This window comes from Somniosus microcephalus, unplaced genomic scaffold, assembly GCF_052327205.1.
Source record: "Somniosus microcephalus isolate GS21.2 unplaced genomic scaffold, FLI_Smic_1.0 unresolved_chr9, whole genome shotgun sequence".
NCBI classification, from domain to species: domain Eukaryota; kingdom Metazoa; phylum Chordata; class Chondrichthyes; order Squaliformes; family Somniosidae; genus Somniosus; species Somniosus microcephalus.
Window position 1 is genome coordinate 43,897,870 of NW_028225187.1, and position 24,836 is coordinate 43,922,705.

The following is a 24,836-nucleotide window of genomic DNA, read 5'->3' on the forward strand; positions in this document are numbered from 1 at the left end:
TTGTGAACAGCTGGGGTCCTAGGACCGATCCTTGAGGTACCCAACTAGTCACTGCCTGCCACTCAGAAAATGACCCGTTTATTCCAACTCTTTGCTTTCTGTCCGCCAACCAGTTCTTTATCCAAGTCAATACCTTGCCCCCAATCCCATGTGCCTTAATTTTGCACGCTAATCTCTTATGCGGGACCTTATCGAAAGCCTTCTGAAAGTCCAAATACACGACATCCACTGGTTCTCCCTGATCTATTTTACCAGTTACATCCTCAAAAAATTCCAGTAGATTAGTCAAGCATGATTTACCTTTTGTAAATCCATGTTAACTTTGTCTGATCCTGTCACTGCTTTGCAAGTGCTCTGCTATTACATCTTTTATAATGGACTCCAGCATTTTCCCCACTATTGATGTCAGGCTTACTGGTCTATAATTCGCCACTTTTTCTCTACCACCTTTTTTGAATAGTAGGGTAACATTAGCTACCCTTCACTCCATGGGTACTGTTCCAGAGTCTATCGAGTTCTGGAAGATGACCAGCAGTGCATCTACTATTTCTAGGATCACTTCCTTAAGTACCCTGGGATATAGATTATCAGGCCCTGGGGATTTATCGGCATTCAGTCCCATCAATTTTCCTAACACCATTTCCCTACAAATACTGATTTCTTTCAGTTCCACTCTTTCATCAGACCCGATGTTCCCCGGCATCTCTGGGAGGTTATTTGTGTCCTCCTTTGTGAAGACAGAACCAAAATATATATTTAGTTGGTCTGCCATTTCTTTGTTCCACATTATAAATTCCCCTGATTCTGACTGCAAGTGACCTACGCTTGACATCACCAATCTTTTTCTCTTCACATATCTGTAAAAGCTTTTACAGTCAGTTTTTAAGTTCCCTGCAAGCTTACTCTCATATTCTATTTTCCCTTTCTTAATTAATACCTTTGTCCTCCTTTGTTGAATTCTAAACTGCTCCCAATCCTCAGGATTATTGCTTTTTCTGGCCAATTTATATGTCCTCTCCTTGGATCTTGTGCTAGCCCTAATTTCCCTTGTTAGCCACGGTTGAGTCACCTTTTTTGTTTTATTTTAATGCCAAACTGGGGTGAAAAAATTCTGTAGCTCATCCATTCGATCTTTGAATGTTTGCCATTGCCTATCCTCCGTCAACCCTTTGAGTGCCATTCCACAATCAATCCTACCCAACTCTGTCCTCAGACCATCGTAGTTTCCTTTATTTAACGTCAGGACCCTAGTCTCTGAGTCAACTACTTCATTCTCCATCTTAATGAAGAATTCGGTCATATTATGATCGCTCCGACCCAAGGGGCCTCGTACAACAAGATTGCTAATTAATCCTTTCTCATTACATAATACCCAATCTAAGGTGGCCTGATTTCTGGTTGGTTCCTCGACATATTGGTCTAGGAAACCATCCCGTAAACACTCCAGGAATTCCTCCTCCACATTATTTTAACTAATTTGGTTGGCCCAATCTATATGCAGATTAAAGTCACCCATGATGACTCCTGAGCCCTTATTGCACGCTTCTTTAATTTCCCTTTTAATGCCATCCCCAACCTCCGCCTTACTGTTTGGAGGTCTATATACCACCCCCACTAACGTTTTTTCCCCTTAGTATTTCTCAATTCTACCTATACAGATTCCACATCATCAGAGCTAATATCCTTCATTACAATTGTGTTAATCCCTTCTTTAACCAGTAATGCTACACCACCTCCCTTACCTTTTTGCCTATCTTTCCTGAATATCGAATACCCCTGGAAGTTGAGTTCCCAGTCTTGGCCATCCTTGAGGCACGTTTCTGTAATCACAACCAAATCATATTCGTTGACCTCTTTTTGCGCAGCCAATTCATCCACCTTATTACAAGTGCTCCTCGCATTAAGACACAAACACTTCAGGCTTGTTTTTTTTACGCTCTTAGACCTATTAGAATTATTATTTACTGTGGCCACGTTTGATTTAAACCGTTGATTTCTCTGACTGCCACTTTTGTTTTTTCCTTCCTATCTTTTGCTTTTATCCTTGTTTCCCTTTCCTCTGCCTCCCTGCTCAGGTTCCCAACCCCCTGCCATTTTAGTTTAAACCCTCCCCCACAGCACTAGCAAACACTCCGCCTAGGACATCATCCAGCCCTGCCCAGGTGCAAACCATCCGGTTTGAACTGGTCCCACCTCCCACAGAACCGGTTCCAATGTCCCAGGAACTTGAATCACTTCCCCTGGCACCATTCCTCGAGCCACGTATTCATCTGAAGTATCCTTCTATTTCTACACTGACTAGCACGTGGCACTGGTAGCAATCCCGAGATTACTACCTTTGAGGTCCTGTTTTATAATTTATCTCCTAACTCCCTATATTCCACTTTTAGGGCCTCATCCTGCTTTTTACCTATATCGTTGGTGCCTATATGCACCACGACAACTGGCTGTTCACCCTCCCCTTCCAAGATGTTCTGCAGCCGTTCGGAGACATCCTTGACCCTTGCACCAGGGAGGCAACACACCATCCTGGAATCTCGTTTGCAGCCGCAGAAATGCCTATCTATTCCCCTTGCAATAGAATCCCCTATTACGATAGCTCTACCCCTTTTTCCTCCCGTGCTGTGCAGCAGAGCCACCCCTGGTGCTAGGAAGTTGGCTGCTCTTGCCTTCCTCTGATAAGCAATCCCCCCCTACAGTACTCAAAGTGGTGTACCTGTTGGAGAGGGGGATGGCCACAGGGTCCACTGCACTAACTGCCTGCACCTATTACTCTGCCTGTTGGTCACTCGTTCCCCTAGGAAAATGATGTCATGGCGATAACAGAGACCTGGCTCTAAAAAGGGCAGGATTGGGTACTAAATATTCCTGGATATAGGATGTTCGAGAAAGATAGTGCAGGAAAGAAAGAAGATTGGGTAGCAGTACTGATTAAGGAGCAAATTACAGAGCTAGAGAGTGAGGATGTCTAGGAGGGTCAAGGACAGAATCTATTTGGTTAGAGTTAAGAAACAATAGAGGTGCCATTACACGACTAGTTTATTCTGTAGGCCACCAACTAGTGGGAAGAATACAAAGGAGAAAATGTGCAGGGAAATTACAGGGAGGTGGAAGAAATGTATAGTAGTAATAATGCGGGACTTCAATTAACCTAATATAGACTGGGTTAGTAAAAGTATAAAGGGCAGACAAGGGGAAGACTTTCTGAAGTGAGTTCAAGAGGATTTTCGAGATTGGTGCATTTCTGGTCCAAAGAGGAAGGACGCATTGCTGGATCTGGTTCTGGGGAATGAGGTGTGTCAGGTGGAGCAAGTTTCAGTAAGGGAACATTTAGGGAACAGCGATCAGAGCATCATTAGCTTTAGATTAGCTATGGAAAAGGACAGGGAACAATCTATAGTAAAAAATACTTAAATGGAGGAGTGCCAGTTTCAGTGGGTTGAGAACGGAGCTGGTAAATTGGAAACAAAGATTAACAGGAAAAACTGTAATTGAACAATGGGCTGCCTTTATAGAAGTGATGATTCGGGTGCAATCGAGGTACATTCCCACGAGGGGGAAAGGTAGGGCAAACAAAGCCGGAGCACCCCGGATGACGAAAAAGATAGTGAGTAAGATGACACAGACAAAGGGGGAGTATGACAGATGTCTGGTTGAGAATACAAGTGAGAAACAGGCTGAACATAGAAAGTTCAGAGATGAAGTCAAAAAGGAAATAAGAGTGGCAAAGAGAGAGTTTGAGGATGGATTGGCAGCTAACAGAAAATGGAATCTAAAAGTCTTCTATATGCATATAAATAGTAAATGGGTAGGAAAAGGAGGGGTGGGGCCGAAAAGGGACCAAACAGGAGAACTAGGAGTGGAAGCAGAGGGCCTGGCTGAGATATTACATTAATACTTTGCATCTGTCTTCAACAAGGAAGAAGCTGCTGCCAAAGCCATATAGTGAAAGAGGAGGTAGTTTAGATATTGGATGGGCTAAAAATTGATAAACGCGAGGAACATAAAGTCCTGCTGTACTGAAAGTAGATCAGTCACTAGGAGCGGATGGGATGCATCCTAGGATGCTGAGGGAGGTAAGGGTATAAATTGCGGAGGTACTGGCCATAATCTTCCAGCTCTCCTTAGATACGGTGTGGTGCTAGAGAACTGGAGAACTGCAAATGTTACACCCTAGTTCAAAAACGGGCGCAAGGATAAATCCAGCAACTTTGGTGGCGGGGTTGCTTTTAGAAACGATGATCAAGGATAAAATTAGCAGTCACTTGGTTAAGTTTAGATTAATTAAGGAAAGCATGCATGGATCTGTCAAAGGCAAATCGTGCTTAACTAGTGTTTTGGGTGCGGTAGTGGACCCAAATGCAGACAGACAGCCAGAGATTTGAGATGGAGTAAAACTCAAAAGATGCTTTACTAGACGGCTCTTCAAATGCAGGACATACAAAGAATTCTTCAAACAAAAGATCAAAGTAACAATTCAAAGAAACAAAAGCGAGTATACCAAACGCAGAGCAAGGACTATGAACTAACCTGTGACTTGCAGGCATGAGAACTCAAGACTGTGTGACTGGGGCTGGAAATAGTCAGCTTAAATAACAGGCCTGATTACTCTGATGAGTAAATTACTCTAATGAGACACAGGTGAGGAGAGAGGTACAGAGACATGGCAGCAGTGTACTGAGGCATCCTAACAGCCCTCTGGCGTCCAGCAGAGGAACGTGTAGCTGGGACCCTGACAGAACCCCCCCCCCTAGGGACGGCACCTGATGTACCGCAGTAGCCTCTGGCTGGCGCCGGTGGAACTCCCAGATAAGCCCAGGATCCAGGATGTCACGAGCCGGAACCCAGGAGCGCTCCTCTGGACTGTAACCCTCCTAGTCCACCAAATACTGGAGACTCCGCAGACCAGGCGGGAGCGAAGGGGACGGCTGACAGTGTAGGCGGGCTGGCCCCTTACTAGTCGAGGGGCTGGAGGTGGTCTGGTGGCTGGGGATAGGGGACTGGTCTGCACAGGTTTGAGACAGGAGACATGGAAGGATGGATGGATCCTCATGGATCGAGGCAACAGGAGACGGTAGGTAACTGGGTTTATCTTCCGGAGTATCTTGAATGGACTGACGAAGCGAGGAGCCAGTTTGCGGGACTCGACCCGCAGGGTAAGGTCCCGGGTGGAGAGCCAAACCATTGGCCCAGGCCGGAGCAAAGGGGCAGGATTGCATCATCGGTTGGCCTGCATCCTCTGTCGACTTGATGCCAGTTGCAGCGCAGGACGGTCCTTTCTCCAGGTCCACTGGCAGCACCGGACGAACGACTCTGCCGACGGTACCCCCACCTCAGGTTCCTGCTTGGGGAACAACAGAGGTCGGTAACTGAACTGACACTCGAACGGTGACATCCCAATGGAGGAGTTCTGTAGTGTGTTGTGAGCATATTCCACCCAAATGAAGTGTTTGCTCCAAGTAGAGGGGTTGGAGGAGGCAAGGCAGCGCAGAGTCATCTCCAGGTCCTGATTCATCCTCTCGGTCTGCCCATTGGACTGGGGATGATAACCCAAGGAGAGGCTGACCGCCGCACCCAGGAGACGACAGGAAGCCTTCCAGAACCGGGAGGTGAACTGGGGACAATGGTCTGACACTATGTCTAGGGGGTGGCCGTGTAGGCGGAAGACATGCTGCACCATGAGCTCTGCAGTTTCTCGGGCGGAAGGGAGCCTGGGCAGGGGGGATGAACTGGCAGGCTTTGGAGAACCGGTCGACAACAACTAGGATGGCAATGTTACCCTGGGACGGTGGCAGATTGGTGACAAAGTCCAGGGAAAGGTGGGACCAAGGATGGTTTGGAATGGGGAGTGGGTGAAGGAGGCCATGTGGTCGTGTCCTGGGGTTCTTCTGCTGGGCACAGGTGCTGCAAGCTAAGACAAATGACCGGACATCCCTCTTGATCGACGGCCACCAGAATCTACTGTGGATAAACTGGAGCGTCCGGGCGACCCCTGGATGCCCAGTCAGCCGGGACGAATGTCCCCACTGCAGGACTTGGGATTGGACTGTTGTGGGAACAAACAGTCGATTCGGGGGTCCGCCGCCTGGATCGGCCTCCCGCCGTTGTGCCTCTCGAATGGTTGTGTCGATGCCCCAGCGAACCGGAGCCAAAATCCTGGAGCTCGGAAGGATGGGTGTCAGTGTTTCACTTATATCCGGGGGGTCGAATTGCCGGGATAGCGTGTCAGCTTTCAGGTTTTTGGACCCGGGGCGGTAAGAGAGGATGAAGTTGATCCGAGTGAAGAAGAGCACCCACCGGGCCTGGCGAGAATTGAGGCGTTTGGCGTCCTGGAAGTAGGCGAGGTTCTTGTGGTCGGTCCAGACCACGAATGGGTGTTTGGCCCGCTCTAGCCAGTGCCTCCATTCCTCCAACGCCAACTTGACAGCAAGCAGTTCTCTGGTCCCGATGTCATAGTTGTGCTCTGCAGGCAAGAGCCGCCTGGAGAAGAAGGCACACGGGTGGAGTTTCTGGTCTGTGACAGAACGTAGGGACAGGATGGCCCCCACTCCAATTACAGAGGCATCCACCTCGACCCTGAAGGGAAGAGATGCATCGGGGAGGGCCAGAACGGGAGCCGTCGTGAAGCGCCGGTGGAGTTCTTTGAATGCTTTCTCCTCCACGGGTGACCAGTGAAAAAGGGTGGATGTTGTCTTGGTTAAAGCCGAGAGGGGTGCCGCTATGGAGCTGAAGTTTCTGATGAACCTTCTGTAGAAGTTGGCGAAGCCGAGGAAGCGTTGGACCTGTTTGACTGAAGTGGGTGTTGGCCACTCACGGACGGCCTGGGTCTTGTCTGGGTCCATCTGGATGCTGCCATTGGTGATGGCGAAGCCCAGGAAGGAGACAGTGGGGACATGGAACTCACATTTTTCGAGCTTGACATAAAGGTGGTTTTTAAGAAGCCGGTGCAGTACCTCTCAGACATGCTGAACATGTTCTTGGGGGGAGCTCGAAAAGATGAGAATGTCGTCGAGGTAGACAAAGACGAACCGGTTAAGCAGATCACGGAGAACGTCGTTAATCAGGGCTTGAAAGACCGCGGGTGCATTGGCCAGACCGAATGGCATTACTAAGTACTCATAATGGCCAGTAGGGGTGTTGAAAGCTGTTTCCACTCGTCTCCCTCCCTTATGCGGACCAGATTGTAGGCATTGCGAAGATCCAGCTTGGTAAAGGTTTGGCCCACTGCATGAGCTCGAACACCGTGGACATAAGAGGAAGGGGATAGCGGTTCTTCACAGTGACCCGGTTGAAGCCGCGGTAATCAACGTATGAGTGGAGACCCCCATCCTTTTTTACTGCAAAGAAGAAGCCTGCCCCGGCAGGAGAGGTGGAAGGATGGATAGCACCAGTGGCGAGGGCGTCACGGATATACTCCTCCATGGCAGCGGTCTCAGGAGCGGAGAGAGAAAAGAGGCGACCCGGAGGAGGACAAGTGCCGGGTAGCAAGTCGATGGCACAGTCATACGGGCGGTGAGGAGGAAGGGAGATGGCCTGTCTCGTACTGAAGACCTCTATAAGGTCAGTAAAGGCAGCTGGGACTCGAGAAGGATCGGGGAAACTGAAAGCTCGGGAGAATCAAGAAGTGGCATTGAGAACAGGCAGGTGGCATGGCAGGTAGGACCCCATTCCATGAGCACCCCGGTAAACCAGTTGATATGTGGATTATGGAGAGACAACCTGGGAAAGCCCAGGACCAGAGGAAACTCGGGAGAATGAATGAGGTGGAGCTGGATTGTCTCTTGGTGGTGCTTCTCCACAAATAGCCACAGGGGGTCAGTAATTCGGTGGACGTTACCAGAGCCAAGGGGTCTACCATCAAGGGCAGTAATTGTAAGAGGATGGTCGAGGTCGACCGTCGGGATCTTGAGCTGTCTAGCGAAGTTGAGTTCCATGAAATTCCCTACCGCTCTGGAATCCAAGAAAGCACGGAGGGTGTGTTGCTGATTACCCCAGGAGAGGAAAGAGTAGAGACGGAGACCGGAAGAAGCAGATTCGGGAGTGGTGTTTTGACTCATCACAGTTCTCCCACTGCTGGACAAGTCCTGGCTTTTCCCGCCAACTTGGGACAGGAATCGCGGAAGTGCCCGAATTCCCCACAGTAAAGGCAGCGACTCTCGCGCATTCGTCGCTCCCGTTCAGATTGGGAGAGTCGAGTTCTGCCCAGCTGCATGGGCTCCTCCACGGCGGTAGGTGGCGTTGGGCTCGGGGGTGCTGCATTTGGGTCTGGGGGTGAGAGAAACGGACGGCGGCGTTCTCTTCGCTGCCCGCGGAGTCGATTGTCAATCCGAATGGCCACATCGATAAGAGCCTCGAAATTGTTGATAGATCTGTGAGAGGCCAATTCATCTTTGACCTCCTCCGAAAGTCCGTGAAAAAAAGTGGCGATGAGTGCCTCCATATTCCAAAGACTTTCAGTGGCGAGAGTACGGAATTCTATGGCGTAGTCCGATAAACAATGATTCCCCTGATGGAGATGGAGCAGTCTATTGGCCGCCTCTCGCCGCTAACTGGATGGTTGAAGACTCGCCTCATCTCCTTGGTGAACATCCGACAGTTGGAGCAGGCAGGGGTTTGTCGCTCCCACATGACCGTGGCCCAAGCGAGGGCTCTCCCAGTGAGCAGGGAGATGATGTACGCGACCCTAGAATGATCGGAGGGGAATCTGGAAGGCTGGAGCTCGAATGGCAGTGAACACTGTGTGAGGAAGACGCGACACTTGCCCGGGTGACTGTTGTATCGTTCGGGAGCTGGAAGGTCTGGATCCTTGTCTTGTCGAGGATTAGATGCTGATGGTTGTGCGGAACCCGACTGCTGGCCGTGCCTGACAGCCTCGGTTAGGGAATGCAGGCTGTCACGAATCTCCTGCAGCAGTTGGTCGTGCCTCCCGACCGTGGCTCCCTGGCTCATCAGGGCAGAGTGCAGTTGATTAATGTCCTCCCTTGGTTTGCTGGTTTCTGCTGGGTCCATGTTGATGACTCAGTCTTGCTGTTACGGGTGCGGTAGTGGACCCAAATGCAGACAGACAGCCAGAGACTTGAGATGGAGTAAAACTCAAAAGATGCTTTACTAGAAGGCTCTTCAAATATAGGACATACAGAGAATTCTTCAAACAAAAGATCAAAGTAACAATGCAAAGAAACAAAAGCGAGTATACCAAACGCAGGGCAAGGATGATAAACTAACCTGTGACTTGCAGGCATGAGAACTCAAGACTGAGTGACAGCGGCTTGAAATAGTCAGCTTAAAAAACAGGCCTGATTACTTTAATGAGACAATTACTCTAATGAGACACAGGTGAGGAGAGAGCTCCAGAGACATGGCAGCAGTGTACTGAGGCATCCTAAACCGCCCTCTGGTGGCCAGCAGAGGAAAGTGTAGCTGGGACCCTGACAACTAGATTGATGGATTTTTTTGAGGCGGTAACAGAGAGGGTTGATGAGGGTAATGCGAGTGATGTTGTGTACATGGACTTCCAAAAGGCATTCGACAGCACGGGATCTATGGGATGATGGCTTCTTTCTGTGCTGTAACCATTCTATGATTCCATGTTTTATATTTTCCTTTTTCGGTCACTTTCTCGCCTTTTATTCATAGATTTAGATCAATCCAGGGAGAGAAACTCCGTTCTCCCTGTTCTATCATCCGTATTTTTGGATTCTACAGGAATCATGGGATATGGTGATGTGGAGGGGGTGGGGTGACATTTAGATTTCATGCCGAAGATTAGCCATGATCTTATTGATTGGCCGAGCAAGCTCGAAGGGCCGTGTGGCCTTCTATGCTCTTAATTCTTATGGTTTTTGTTTATGGGCGGGTGAGATATTGCGCATTTGCTCATTATCCAGCTATTAATTCTGTAGATCATGTTTAACTGTATTTCTCTCTTTGTCATTCGCCATCCCATCCCCGCTTCGGTCAGCTATTGATTCTAAAGGTGATATCGTGTTACCAAGATTCTAATCTTTTATATTCAACTCAAGCAAATTTATTGTCCGTGACTCTTTATTTAACGATATTCAGTCTAGTATCTACCCTGAACATTTGTAACAGATCAGAAGAATGTTGTCTTGGTTTAGGAGACACTTCACCGAATGGCGAATGTTCATCGACCTGAAACGTTAACTCTCTTTTTCTCTCCACAGACGATACCTGACCCGCTGAATATTTCCGACATTTACTGTTCTCATTTCAGATTTCCAGTATCCACAGTATTTTGCTTTTGTTTTCACCTAATGCTCGTTATGGTTACTTACAGAATCACAGGAACAAATCCTGGCAGATCATAAACACATCATTAAATGCCTGAAATATCCGCTAATCATTCAGTTCCAGCCACTTTCCCACCATCTGCAGTTCTGCATTAGTGGCGCTGCTGCTGGTGGTTGAAGTAGGAATACAAGGCTAATTTACATTCTCACAAAATGCTCATTCAGACAGATTCAATACATTTATTTCCAATCTTGGTTCTGACTTTACAATTGTATCCCGTACCCGTCTGTCACAGTTCAGTGGATCTCTCAGTGAGACCCAGCCCCCTGCTGTACTTCAGGATAATTAATCCCAGCTGATTGTGACTGAAGTACTGAGGATACAAAATCCTTTGATATCTTTTTGTCTAATATTTTCTGCACAAGTTGGAAACCAACAGTTGAAAAAGTACAAGGATAAATCTCTTCCATTTGTGTTCAGGTAATTTACAAAAGCTTTTGGCGGCACTTTGCCTGTGGGATCAGTCATCTAATTCTGATGCTGATAAATGCATTTAGTGGGACATTACCTGGTGATGGATAGCTATTTACTTTAATTCAGCGTCCATTATTTGCAATGTTACTTGGCCAATATTCATTTCAATTATGTACAATTTATGTGTTTCAACAATAAAGAAAACTCAATTTTCAAAACACTTCTGAAAGCCCAGTTATCTTTATAACTGCAGTGCACTTGTATTTATTATTTTAGCATTGTCCTATTACACCCGTACATTTTAAATATAATTGACTGTAATTATTGCCATCGTTGCAGTTTCTGGGTTTTGCTGTTGCATTCATTTTCAGTTCTAGATATAATGGATATTCTAACCAGGAGCAGGAGTACAAGCGGGATTTCCCCCCTCCCTAACACAGGGGCACAGAAGTTAATTTCCCCGGTCCAAATGCTGACTGATCCCGGGGCACGAAGGCATCCTGAGAGGTTCTGTTCCGTTGTGTCCCTGATACCTCGGACGGTGCTTTTGTCTGCTTGTCTAAATATAGATCGATCATTTAATCACTCATTGATCAAACATCTTTTAATTTAATGATATATTTATTCCCATTTCATTTATTGATTCCACAATGTATTCCGATTATTCTTACAATGAACCCTGTACTCAGCTCCACATGTAAAAGAATTAGAATATATCATTGAATTTCGCCAATGAATTGCATATTTCACCCCGAATTCCATCAAATTGCAATTTTTTCCCCAGCCTGATGTATAATTTCCCTGTTATTTCCCTTGCTCACAGTGAACCTAGTGACGATTTTGATCCTGTCTCGGGGAAAGTGCGGTCTCTCCAAATGTGTCACTCGCTACTTGGTGGCCATGGCAGCAGCGGATCTACTGGTCATTATATTGGACCTGATATTGAGGCACATTCCGATTGTTTATTGGGTACACTTTGATTTCGTGCGGTCCATCCCCGTGTGTAATATCCACGCCGTTCTGCTTTATGCAGCCACAGACTGTTCTGTCTGGTTCACCATCACTTTCACCTTCGATCGATTTGTGGCCATTTGTTGGCAGAAGCTGAAAACTAAATATTGCACCGAGAAAACGGCGACTGTGGTTCTGGGAACAGTGACTGTGCTGAGCGCTTTAAAGAACATTTTCTGGTATTTTATGTTCACAGATCAATATTACCTTGCGAATCTCCCCTGGTTTTGTGCTGTAACACTGGGTGTTTTGCAATCTCGGATCTGGGCAGTAATCGAGTTCCTTCATTATGTTCTCACCCCGGGGGTCCCATTTGTTCTAATTCTGCTACTCAATGCTGTCACGGTCAGACACATTTTAGTGGCCAGCAGAGCCCGCAGGAGACTCCGGGGTCCCAGCCGTGGGGAGAGTCCCAGAGACCCAGAGCCGCAGGAAATCGATCATTTTACTATTTGTTATCTCGGGCAATTTCATCCTTTTATGGGCAGTGTTTATGGTTTATTTTATATGGTACCGGATGAGGTATTTGCGGTATGGCTCCGTATATCTACCATATTATGTAAGGGAAGTGGGATTCGGGCTGCAGCTGCTGAGTTGCTGCACAAACACTGGGATTTATGCCGCGACCCAGACTAAGTTCAGAGAGCAGTTGAAGAATGTGGGGAAATATCCCTTTACTCGGTTTGTAAAATTCATTAAAGGATGAGAAGAAGCGGAGACTTTGCAGCCTGAGAGCTCCCTGGGTCTGATATTCTGGTGAGCCACTCGCTCCCGGGCCGCCACGGGGCCGGTAATTGGGGATATTCACATGCTCACACACAACCTGCCTACACTGGGCTCCCTGGGGATGATATTGTGGTGAGCCACGCTCACGCAGGCCACCGTCCCATGGGGCCGGTGATCGGAGACATTCACACACTCACTCACACACTGTCTACACGGAGCTCCATGGGCCTGATATTGTGGTGAGCCGCTCTCCCCCAGGCCGTGGGGCCGGTGATCGGAGACATTCACACACTCACTCACACAATGTCTACACTGGGCTCCCTGGGCCTGATATTGTGGTGAGCCGCTCTTCCACAGGCCGTGGGGCCAGTGATCGGAGACATTCACACACTCACTCACACAATGTCTACACTGGGCTCCCTGGGCCTGATATTGTGGTGAGCCGCTCTTCCACAGGCCGTGGGGCCAGTGATCGGAGACATTCACACACTCACTCACACAATGTCTACACTGGGCTCCCTGGGTCTGATATTGTGGTGAGCCGCTCTCCCCCGGGCCGTGGGGCCAGTGATCGGAGACATTCACACACTCACTCACACACTGTCTACACAGGGCTCCCTAGGTCTGATATTGTGGTGAGCCTCTCTCCCCCGGGCCATGGGGCCGGTGATCGGGGACATTCGCACACTCACTCACACACTGTCTACACTGGGCTCCCTAGGTCTGATATTGTGGTGAGCCTCTCTCCCCCAGGCCGTGGGGCCAGTGATCGGGGAGAGTCACACACTCACTCACACACTGTCTACAGTGGGCTCCCTAGGTCTGATATTGTGGTGAGCCTCTCTCCCCCGGGCCATGGGGCCGGTGATCGGGGACATTCGCACACTCACTCACACACTGTCTACACGGAGCTCCCTGGGTCTGATATTGTGGTGAGCCGCTCTCCCCCGGGCCGTGGGGCCAGTGATCGGGGACATTCACACACTCACTCACACACTGTATACACTGGGCTCCCTGGGTCAGATATTGTGGTGAGCCTCTCTACCCCGGGCCGTGGAGCCAGTGATGGGGACATTCACACACTCACTCACACACTGTCTACACTGGGCTCCCTAGGTCTGATATTGTGGTGAGCCGGTCTCCCCCAGGCTGCGGGGCCAGCGGTCGGGGACATTCACCCACTCACTCACACACTGTCTACACTGGGCTCCCTGGGTCTGATATTGTGGCGATCGGCTCTCCCCCAGGCTGTGGGACCAGTGATCGCGGACATTCACACACTCACTCAGACACTGTCCACATTGGGCTCCCTGGGTCAGATCTTATTGTGAGCCGATCTCCCCCAGGCCTCGGGGCCAGTGATCTGGGACATTCATACACTCACTCACGCACTGTCTACACTGGGCTCCATGGGTCTGATATTGTGGTGAGCCTCTCTCCCCCGGGCCGTGGGGCCAGTGATCGGGGACATTCACACACTCACTCACACAATGTCTACACTGGGCTCCATGGGTCTGATATTGTGGTGAGCCGCTCTCCCCCGGGCCGTGGGGCCAGTGATCTGGGACATTCATACACTCACTCACGCACTGTCTACACTGGGCTCCCTGGTCCTGATATTCTGGTTAGCCACACGCCCTCAGGCCTCCACGGGGCTCGTGATCGGGGTCATTCACAAACTCACTCACACACTGTCTACACTGGGCTCACTGGGGTTGATATTGTAGTGAGCCGCTCTCACCCATGCTGCCCTCCCATGGGGTTGGTGATCGGGGACTTGAAACATTGAAGATAGGAGCAGGAGTAGGCCATTCGGTCCATCGAGTCTGCTCCACCATTCAATGCGATGAAGGCTGATCATCCAAATTCAGTACCCGGTCCCTGCTTTCTCCCCATACTCTTTGATCCCTTTAGACTTAAGAAATATATCCTACACCTTCTTGAATATATTTAATGAACTGGCCTCCACCCCCTTCTATGGTAGAGGTTCACCACTCTCTGGGTGAAGAAATTCCTCCTCATTTCTGTCCTAAATGTCCTACCCTTTATCCTTAGACTGTGTCCCCTGGTTCTGGACTCCCCGACTATCGGAACATCCTTCCTGCATCTAGTCTGTCCATTCCTGTCAGAATTTTATAAGTTTCAATGAGATCACCTCTCATTCTTCTAAACATGTCCAATCGACCCAATCTCTCCTCATACGTCATTCCTGCCATCCCAGGTATCAAACTGGTGAATCTTCGCTGAACTCCTTCCATGGCAAGAACATCCTTCCTCAGATAAGGCAAACAAAACTGCACACAATACTCAAGATGTGGTCTCACCAAGTCCCTGTACAACTGCAGCAAGACATCCTTGTCCCTCTCGCTACGAAGGCCAACATACCATTTGCCTTCTTAACCGCCTGCTGCACCTGCATGCTTACCTTCAGCGACTGGTGCACAAGGACACCCAGGTCTCGTTGCACTTCCCCTTCTCCCAATCTATTGCCATTTAGATAATAATCTGCCTTCCTGTTTTTACCACCAAAGTGGACAACCTCACATTTATCCACGTTATATTGCATTTGCCATGTTTCTGCCCAATCACCCAACATGTCCAAATCATCCTGGAGTTTCTCAACATCCTTCTCAAAGCACACAAGCCCACCCAGCTTTGTGTCATCTGCAAATTTGGAGATATTACATCTAGTTCCCTTGTCTAGATCATCAATATGTATTGTGAATAGCTGGGGTCCAAGGATGAACCCCTGCGGTACCCCACTAGTCACTGCCTGCCACTCGGAAATGGACCCATTTATTCCAACTCTTTGCTATCTGTCTGCCAACCAGTTCTCTATTCAACTCAATACATTACCCCCAATCCCATGTGCCTTAATCTTACACGCTAATCTCTCTGTGCTGTGATAGAGAGAGACTAGGAGCGAGAAAGAAAGGTGTGTAACTCTGTGCTGTGATAGAGAGAGACTAGCAGCGAGAGAGAAAGGTGTGTAACACTGTGCTGTGATAGAGAGAGACTAGGAGCGAGAGGGAAAGGTGTGTAACTCTGTGCAGTGATAGAGACTAGGAGCGAGAGAGACAGTGTGTAACTCTGTGCTGTGATAGAGAGAGACTAGGAGTGAGAGAGAAAGGTGTGTAAATCTGTGCTGTGATAGAGAGAGACTAGGAGCGAGAGAGAAAGGTGTGTAAATCTGTGCAGTGATAGAGAGAGACTAGGAGCGAGAGAGAAAGGTGTGTAACTCTGCTGTGAAAGAGAGAGACGAGGAGCGAGAGAGAAAGGTGTGTAACTCTGTGCAGTGATAGAGACTAGGAGCGAGAGAGAAAGGTGTGTATCTCTCTGCTGTGATAGAGGCTAGGAGCGAGAGAGAAAGGTGTGTAACTCTGTGCAGTGATAGAGAGAGACAAGGAGCGAGAGAGAAAGGTGTGTAACTCTGCGTACTGATCGAGAGAGACTAGGAGCGAGAGAGAAAGGTGTGTAACTCTGTGCTGTGATAGAGAGAGACTAGGAGCGAGAGAGAAGGTTGTGTAACCTTGTGCAGTGATAGAGACTAGGATCGAGAGAGAAAGGTGTGTAACTCTTTGCAGTGACAGAGAGATAAAGGTGTGTAACTCTGTGCTGTGATAGAGAGAGACTAGAAGGGAGAGAGAAAGGTGTGTAACTCTGTGCTGTGATAGAGAGAGACTAGGAGCGAGAGAGAAAGATGTGTAACTCTGTGCTGTGATAGATAGACTAGGAGCGAGAGAGAAAGGTGTGTAACTCTGTGCTGTGATAGAGAGAGACAAGGAGCGGGAGAGAAAGGTGTGTAACTCTGTGCAGTGATAGAGAGAGACTAGGAGCGAGAGAGGAAGGTGTGTAACTCTGTGCTGTGATAGGGAGAGACTAGGATCGAGAGAGAAAGGTGTGTAACTCTTGCAGTGATAGAGAGATAAAGGTGTGTAACTCTGTGCTGTGATAGAGAGAAACCAGGAGCGAGAGAAAGATGTGTAACTGTGCTGTGATAGAGAGAGACTAGGAGCGGGAGAGAAAGGTGTGTAATTCTGTGCTGTGATAGAGAGACTAGGAGCGAGAGTGAAAGGTGTGTAACTCTGTGCTGTGATAGAGAGAGACTTGGAGCGAGAGAGAAAGGGGTGTATCTCTGTGCTGTGACAGAGAGAGACAAGGAGCGAGATTGAAAGGTGTGTAACTCTGTGTTGTGATAGAGAGAGACTAGGAGCGAGAGAGAAATGTGTGTAACTCTGTGCATTGATTGAGAGAGACTAGGAGCAAGAGAAAGGTGTGCACCATTCTGCTGTGATAGAGAGAGACTAGGAGCGAGAGAGACAGGTGTGTAACTCTGTGCTGTGACAGAGAGAGACTAGGAGCGAGAGAGAAAGGTGTGTAACTCTGTGCTGTGATAGAGAGAGACTAGGAGTGAGAGAGAAAGGTGTGTAACTCTGTGCTGTGATAGAGAGAGACTAGGAGCGAGAGAGACAGGTGTGTAAATCTGTGCTGTGATAGAGAGAGGCTAGGAGCGAGAGAGAGAGGTGTGTAACTCTGTGCTGTGATAGAGAGAGACTAGGAGTGAGAGAGAAAGGTGTGTAACTCTGTGCAGTGATAGAGAGAGACCAGGAGCGAGAGAGAAAGGTGTGTAACTCTGTGCTGTGATAGAGACTAGGAGCGAGAGAGAAAGGTGTGTAACTGTGCTGTGATAGAGAGAGACTAGGAGCGAGAGAGAAAGGTGTGTAACTCTGTGCAGTGTTAGTGAGGGACTAGGAGCGAGTGCGTCAGACAAAGGTGTGTAACTCCGTGCTGTGATCGAGAGAGACCAGGAGCGAGAGAGAAAGGTGTGTATCTCTGTGCTGTGATAGAGAGAGACTAGGAGCGAGAGAGAAAGGTTTGTAACTCTCTGCTGTAATAGAGAGAGACTAGGAGCGAGAGAGAAAGTTTTGTATCTCTGTGCTGTGATAGAGAGAGACTAGGAGCGAGAGAGAAAGGTGTGCAACTCTGTGCTGTGATCGAGAGGGACTAGGAGTGAGAGAGAAAGGCATGTAACTCTGTGCTGTGATAGAGACTAGGAGCGAGAGAGAAGGGTGTGTAACTGTGCTGTGATAGAGAGAGACTTGGAGCGAGAGAGAAAGGTGTGTAACTCTGTGCAGTGTTAGTGAGGGACTAGGAGCGAGTGCGTCAGACAAAGGTGTGTAACTCTGTGCTGTGATAGAGAGAGACCAGGAGCGAGAGAGAAATGAGTGTAACTCTGTGCTGTGATAGAAAGAAACTAGGAGCGAGAGAGAAAGGTGTGTAACTCTGTGCAGTGATAGAAAGAGACTAAGAGCGAGAGAGAAAGGTGTGTAACTCTGTGCAGTGATAGAGACTAGCAACGAGAGAGAAAGGTGTGTAACTCTGTGCTGTGATAGAGAGAGACTAGGAGCGAGGGAGAAAGTTGTGTAACTGTGCAGTGATAGAGAGACACCAGCAGATGGAGCGAGAGAGAAAGGTGTGTAACTCTGTGCAGTGATAGAGAAACACCAGCAGAGGGAGCGCGAGACAAAGGTGTGTAACTCCGTGCAGTGATTGAGAGACACCAGCAGAGGGAGCGAGAGAGAAAGGTGTCTAACTTTGTGCTGTGATAGTGAGAGACTAGGAGCGAGAGAGAAAGGTGTTTAACATTGTGCTGTGATAGAGAGAGAATAGAAGCGAGAGAGAACGGTGTGTAACTCTGTGCTGTGATAGAAAGAGACTAGGAGCGAGAGAGAAAGGTGTGTAAATCTGTGCTGTGATAGAGAGAGACTAGGAGCGAGAGAGAAAGGTGTGTAGCTCTGTGCTGTGATAGAGAGAGACTAGGAGCGAGAGGGAATGGTTTGTAACTCTGTGCTGTGATAGAGAGAGACTAGGAGCGAGAGAGAAAGGTGTGTAACTCTGTGCAGTGATAGAGAGAGACTCGGAGCGAGAGAGAAAGGTGTGTAACTCTGTGCTGTGATAGAGAGAGACTAGGAGCGAGAGAGAAAGGTGTGTAACTCTGCTGTGAAAGAGAGAGACTAGGAGCGAGAGAGAAAGGTGTGTAATTCTGTGCAGTGATAGAGACTAGGAGCGAGAGAGAAAGGTGTGTAACTCTGCGCACTGATCGAGAGAGACTAGGAGCGAGAGAGAAAGGTGTGTAACTCTGTGCTGTGATAGAGACTAGGAGCGAGAGAGACAGTGTGTAACTCTGTGCTGTGATAGAGAGAGACTAGGAGTGAGAGAGAAAGGTGTGTAAATCTGTGCTGTGATAGAGAGAGACTAGGAGCGAGAGAGAAAGGTGTGTAACTCTGTGCAGTGATAGAGAGAGACTAGGATCGAGAGAGAAAGGTGTGTAACTCTGTGCTGTGATAGAGAGAGACTCGTAGCGAGAGAGAAAGGTGAGTAACTCTGCTGTGAAAGAGAGAGACTAGGAGCGAGAGAGAAAGGTGTGTAACTCTGTGCAGTGATAGAGACTAGGAGCGAGAGAGAAAGGTGTGTAACTCTTTGCAGTGACAGAGAGATAAAGGTGCGTAACTCTGTGCTGTGATAGAGAGAGACTAGGAACGAGAGAGAAATGTGTGTGACTCTGTGCTGTGATAGAGACTAGGAGCGAGAGAGAAAGGTGTGTAACTGTGCAGTCATAGAGAGAGACTAGGAGCGAGAGAGAAAGTTGTGTAACTCTGTGCTGTGATAGAGAGAGACTAGGAGCGAGAGAGAAAGGTGTGTAACTGTGTGCTGTGAGAGAGAGAGACTAGGAGCGAGAGAGAAAGATGTGTAACTCTGTGCTGTGATGGAGACAGACTAGGAGCGAGAGAGAAAGGTGTGTAACTCTGTGCTGTGATAGAGACAGACTAGGAGCGGGAGAGAAAGTTGTGTAACTCTGTGCAGTAATATAGGCTAGGAGCGAGAGAGAAAGGTCTGTATCTCTGTGCTGTGATAGAGACTAGGAGCGAGAGAGAAAGGTGTGTAACTCTGTGCAGTGATCGAGACTAGGAGCGAGAGAGAAAGGTGTTTAACTCTATGCAGTGACAGAGAGAGACCGGGAGCGAGAGAGAAAGGTGTATAACTCTGTGCAGTGATCGAGAGAGACTAGGAGGGAGAGAGAAAGGTGTGTAACTCTGTGCTGTGATAGAGAGACTAGGAGCGAGAGAGAAAGGTGTGTAACTCTGTGCTGTGATAGAGAGAGACAAGGAGCGAGAGAGAAAGGTGTGTAACTCTGTGCAGTGATAGAGACTAGGAGCGAGAGAGAAAGGTGTTTAACTCTATGCAGTGATAGAGAGAGACCAGGAGCGAGAGAGAAAGGTGTGTAACTCTGTGCAGTGATCGAGAGAGACTAGGAGCGAGAGAGAAAGGTGTTTAACTCTATGCAGTGATAGAGAGAGACCAGGAGCGAGAGAGAAAGGTGTGTAACTCTGTGCAGTGATCGAGAGAGACAAGGAGCGAGAGAGAAAGGTGTGTAACTCACTGCTGTGATTGAGAGACTAGGAGCGAGAGAGAAAGGTGTGTAACTCTGTGCTGTGATAGAGAGAGACAAGGAGCGAGAGAGAAAGGTGTTTAACTCTATGCAGTGATAGAGAGAGACCAGGAGCGAGAGAGAAAGGTGTGTAACTCAGTGCAGTGATCGAGAGAGACTAGGAGCGAGAGAGAAAGGTGTGTAACTGTGCTGTGATAGAGAGAGACTAGGAGCGAGAGAGAAAGGTGTGCAACTCTGTGCTGTGATCGAGAGGGACTAGGAGTGAGAGAGAAAGGCATGTAACTCTGTGCTGTGATAGAGACTAGGAGCGAGAGAGAAGGGTGTGTAACTGTGCTGTGATAGAGAGAGACTTGGAGCGAGAGAGAAAGGTGTGTAACTCTGTGCAGTGTTAGTGAGGGACTAGGAGCGAGTGCGTCAGACAAAGGTGTGTAACTCTGTGCTGTGATAGAGAGAGACCAGGAGCGAGAGAGAAATGAGTGTAACTCTGTGCTGTGATAGAAAGAAACTAGGAGCGAGAGAGAAAGGTGTGTAACTCTGTGCAGTGATAGAAAGAGACTAAGAGCGAGAGAGAAAGGTGTGTAACTCTGTGCAGTGATAGAGACTAGCAACGAGAGAGAAAGGTGTGTAACTCTGTGCTGTGATAGAGAGAGACTAGGAGCGAGGGAGAAAGTTGTGTAACTCTGTGCAGTGATAGAGAGACACCAGCAGATGGAGCGAGAGAGAAAGGTGTGTAACTCTGTGCAGTGATAGAGAAACACCAGCAGAGGGAGCGCGAGACAAAGGTGTGTAACTCCGTGCAGTGATTGAGAGACACCAGCAGAGGGAGCGAGAGAGAAAGGTGTCTAACTTTGTGCTGTGATAGTGAGAGACTAGGAGCGAGAGAGAAAGGTGTTTAACATTGTGCTGTGATAGAGAGAGAATAGAAGCGAGAGAGAACGGTGTGTAACTCTGTGCTGTGATAGAAAGAGACTAGGAGCGAGAGAGAAAGGTGTGTAAATCTGTGCTGTGATAGAGAGAGACTAGGAGCGAGAGAGAAAGGTGTGTAGCTCTGTGCTGTGATAGAGAGAGACTAGGAGCGAGAGGGAATGGTTTGTAACTCTGTGCTGTGATAGAGAGAGACTAGGAGCGAGAGAGAAAGGTGTGTAACTCTGTGCAGTGATAGAGAGAGACTCGGAGCGAGAGAGAAAGGTGTGTAACTCTGTGCTGTGATAGAGAGAGACTAGGAGCGAGAGAGAAAGGTGTGTAACTCTGCTGTGAAAGAGAGAGACTAGGAGCGAGAGAGAAAGGTGTGTAATTCTGTGCAGTGATAGAGACTAGGAGCGAGAGAGAAAGGTGTGTAACTCTGCGCACTGATCGAGAGAGACTAGGAGCGAGAGAGAAAGGTGTGTAACTCTGTGCTGTGATAGAGACTAGGAGCGAGAGAGACAGTGTGTAACTCTGTGCTGTGATAGAGAGAGACTAGGAGTGAGAGAGAAAGGTGTGTAAATCTGTGCTGTGATAGAGAGAGACTAGGAGCGAGAGAGAAAGGTGTGTAACTCTGTGCAGTGATAGAGAGAGACTAGGATCGAGAGAGAAAGGTGTGTAACTCTGTGCTGTGATAGAGAGAGACTCGTAGCGAGAGAGAAAGGTGAGTAACTCTGCTGTGAAAGAGAGAGACTAGGAGCGAGAGAGAAAGGTGTGTAACTCTGTGCAGTGATAGAGACTAGGAGCGAGAGAGAAAGGTGTGTAACTCTTTGCAGTGACAGAGAGATAAAGGTGCGTAACTCTGTGCTGTGATAGAGAGAGACTAGGAACGAGAGAGAAATGTGTGTGACTCTGTGCTGTGATAGAGACTAGGAGCGAGAGAGAAAGGTGTGTAACTGTGCAGTCATAGAGAGAGACTAGGAGCGAGAGAGAAAGTTGTGTAACTCTGTGCTGTGATAGAGAGAGACTAGGAGCGAGAGAGAAAGGTGTGTAACTGTGTGCTGTGAGAGAGAGAGACTAGGAGCGAGAGAGAAAGATGTGTAACTCTGTGCTGTGATGGAGACAGACTAGGAGCGAGAGAGAAAGGTGTGTAACTCTGTGCTGTGATAGAGACAGACTAGGAGCGGGAGAGAAAGTTGTGTAACTCTGTGCAGTAATATAGGCTAGGAGCGAGAGAGAAAGGTCTGTATCTCTGTGCTGTGATAGAGACTAGGAGCGAGAGAGAAAGGTGTGTAACTCTGTGCAGTGATCGAGACTAGGAGCGAGAGAGAAAGGTGTTTAACTCTATGCAGTGACAGAGAGAGACCGGGAGCGAGAGAGAAAGGTGTATAACTCTGTGCAGTGATCGAGAGAGACTAGGAGGGAGAGAGAAAGGTGTGTAACTCTGTGCTGTGATAGAGAGACTAGGAGCGAGAGAGAAAGGTGTGTAACTCTGTGCTGTGATAGAGAGAGACAAGGAGCGAGAGAGAAAGGTGTGTAACTCTGTGCAGTGATAGAGACTAGGAGCGAGAGAGAAAGGTGTTTAACTCTATGCAGTGATAGAGAGAGACCAGGAGCGAGAGAGAAAGGTGTGTAACTCTGTGCAGTGATCGAGAGAGACTAGGAGCGAGAGAGAAAGGTGTTTAACTCTATGCAGTGATAGAGAGAGACCAGGAGCGAGAGAGAAAGGTGTGTAACTCTGTGCAGTGATCGAGAGAGACAAGGAGCGAGAGAGAAAGGTGTGTAACTCACTGCTGTGATTGAGAGACTAGGAGCGAGAGAGAAAGGTGTGTAACTCTGTGCTGTGATAGAGAGAGACAAGGAGCGAGAGAGAAAGGTGTTTAACTCTATGCAGTGATAGAGAGAGACCAGGAGCGAGAGAGAAAGGTGTGTAACTCAGTGCAGTGATCGAGAGAGACTAGGAGCGAGAGAGAAAGGTGTGTAACTCTGTGCTGTGATAGAGAGAGACTAGGAGCGAGAGAGAAAGGTGTGTAACTCTTTGCAGTGATAGAGAGATAAAGGTGTGTAACTCTGTGCTGTGATAGAGAGAAACCAGGAGCGAGAGAAATATGTGTAACTGTGCTGTGATAGAGAGAGACTAGGAGCGGGAGAGAAAGGTGTGTGACTCTGTGCTGTGATAGAGAGAGACTTGGAGCGAGAGAGAAAGGGGTGTATCTCTGTGCTGTGATAGAGAGAGACAAGGAGCGAGATTGAAAGGTGTGTAACTCTGCAGTGCTAGAGAGAGACTAGGAGCGAGAGAGAAAGGTGTGTAACTCTGTGCTGTGATAGAGAGAGACCAAGAGCGAGAGAGAAAGGTTTGTAACTCTGTGCTGTGATAGAGAGACTAGGAGCGAGAGAGAAAGGTGTGTAACTCTGTGCTGTGATAGAGAGAGACTAGGAGTGAGAGAGAAATGTGTGTAACTCTGTGCTGTGATAGAGAGAGACTAGGAGCGAGAGAGACAGGTGTGTAACTTTGTGCTGTGATAGAGAGAGACTAGGAGCGAGAGAGAAAGGTATGTAAATCTGTGCTGTGATAGAGAGAGGTGTGTAATTCTGTGCTGTGATGGAGAGAGACTAGGAGTGAGAGAGAAAGGTGTGTAACTCTGTGCAGTGATAGAGAGAGACCAGGAGCGAGAGAGAAAGGTGTTTAACTCTGTGCTGTGATAGAGACTAGGAGCGAGAGAGATTGGATTGTATCTCTGTGCTGTGATAGAGAGAGACTAGGAGCGAGAGAGAAAGGTGTGTAAATCTGTGCAGTGATAGAGAGAGACTAGGAGCGAGAGAGAAAGGTTTGTATCTCTGTGCTGTGACAGAGACTAGGAGCGAGAGAGAAAGGTGTGTAACTCTGTGCAGTGATAGAGAGAGACTAGGAGCGAGAGAGAAAGGTGTGTAACTCTGTGCAGTGATAGAGAGAGACAAGGAGCGAGAGAGAAAGGTGTGTAACTCTGTGCAGTGATAGAGACTAGGAGCGAGAGAGAAAGGTGTTTAACTCTATGCAGTGATCGAGAGAGACTAGGAGCGAGAGAGAAAGGTGTGTAACTCTGTGCTGTGATAGAGAGAGACTAGGAGCGAGAGAGAAAAGGTGTGTAACTCTGTGCTGTGATAGAGAGAGACTAGGAGCGAGAGAGAAAGGTGTGTAACTCTGTGCTGTGATAGAGAGAGACTAGGAGCGAGAGAGAAAGGTGTGTAACACTGTGCTGTGATAGAGAGAGACTAGGAGCGAGAGAGAAAGGTGTGTAACACTGTGCTGTGATAGAGAGAGACTAGGAGCGAGAGAGAAAGCTGTGTAACTCTGTGCTGTGATAGAGAGAGACTAGGAGCGAGACAGACAGGTGTGTAACTCTGTGCTGTGATAGAGAGAGACTAGGAGTGAGAGAGAAAGGTGTGTAACTCTGTGCAGTGATAGAGACCAGGAGCGAGAGAGAAAGGTGTGTAACTCTGTGCTGTGATAGAGACTAGGAGCGAGAGAGAAAGGTGTGTAACTCTGTGCTGTAATAGAGAGACGAGGAGCGAGAGAGAAAGGTTTGTATCTCTGTGCTGTGATAGAGAGAGACTAGGAGCGAGAGAGAAAGGTGTGTAAATCTGTGCAGTGATAGAGAGAGACTAGGAGCGAGAGAGAGAGGTGTGTAACTCTGCTGTGGTAGAGAGAGACTAGGAGCGAGAGAGAAAGGTGTGTAACTCTGTGCAGTGATAGAGAGAGACTAGGAGCGAGAGAGAAAGGTGTGTAACTCTGTGCAGTGATAGAGAGAGACAAGGAGCGAGAGAGAAAGGTGTGTAACTCTGTGCAGTGATAGAGACTTAGAGCGAGAGAGAGAGATGTTTAACTCTATGCAGTGATAGAGAGAGACCAGGAGCGAGAGAGAAAGGTGTGTAACTCTGTGCTGTGATAGAGACAGACCAGGAACGAGAGAGAAGGGTTTGTAATTCTGTGCTGTGATAGAGAGAGACTAGGAGCGTGAGAGAAAGGGGTGTGACTCTGCAG

General features: G+C 48.4%; 1 pseudogene; it reads left to right on the forward strand.

The window, feature by feature from the left end:
* The first annotated feature begins 11,514 nt into the window (after positions 1 to 11,514).
* Positions 11,515 to 24,836, forward strand: part of LOC147085189 (putative G protein-coupled receptor 139) — a 46,339-nt pseudogene continuing 33,017 nt past the window's right edge.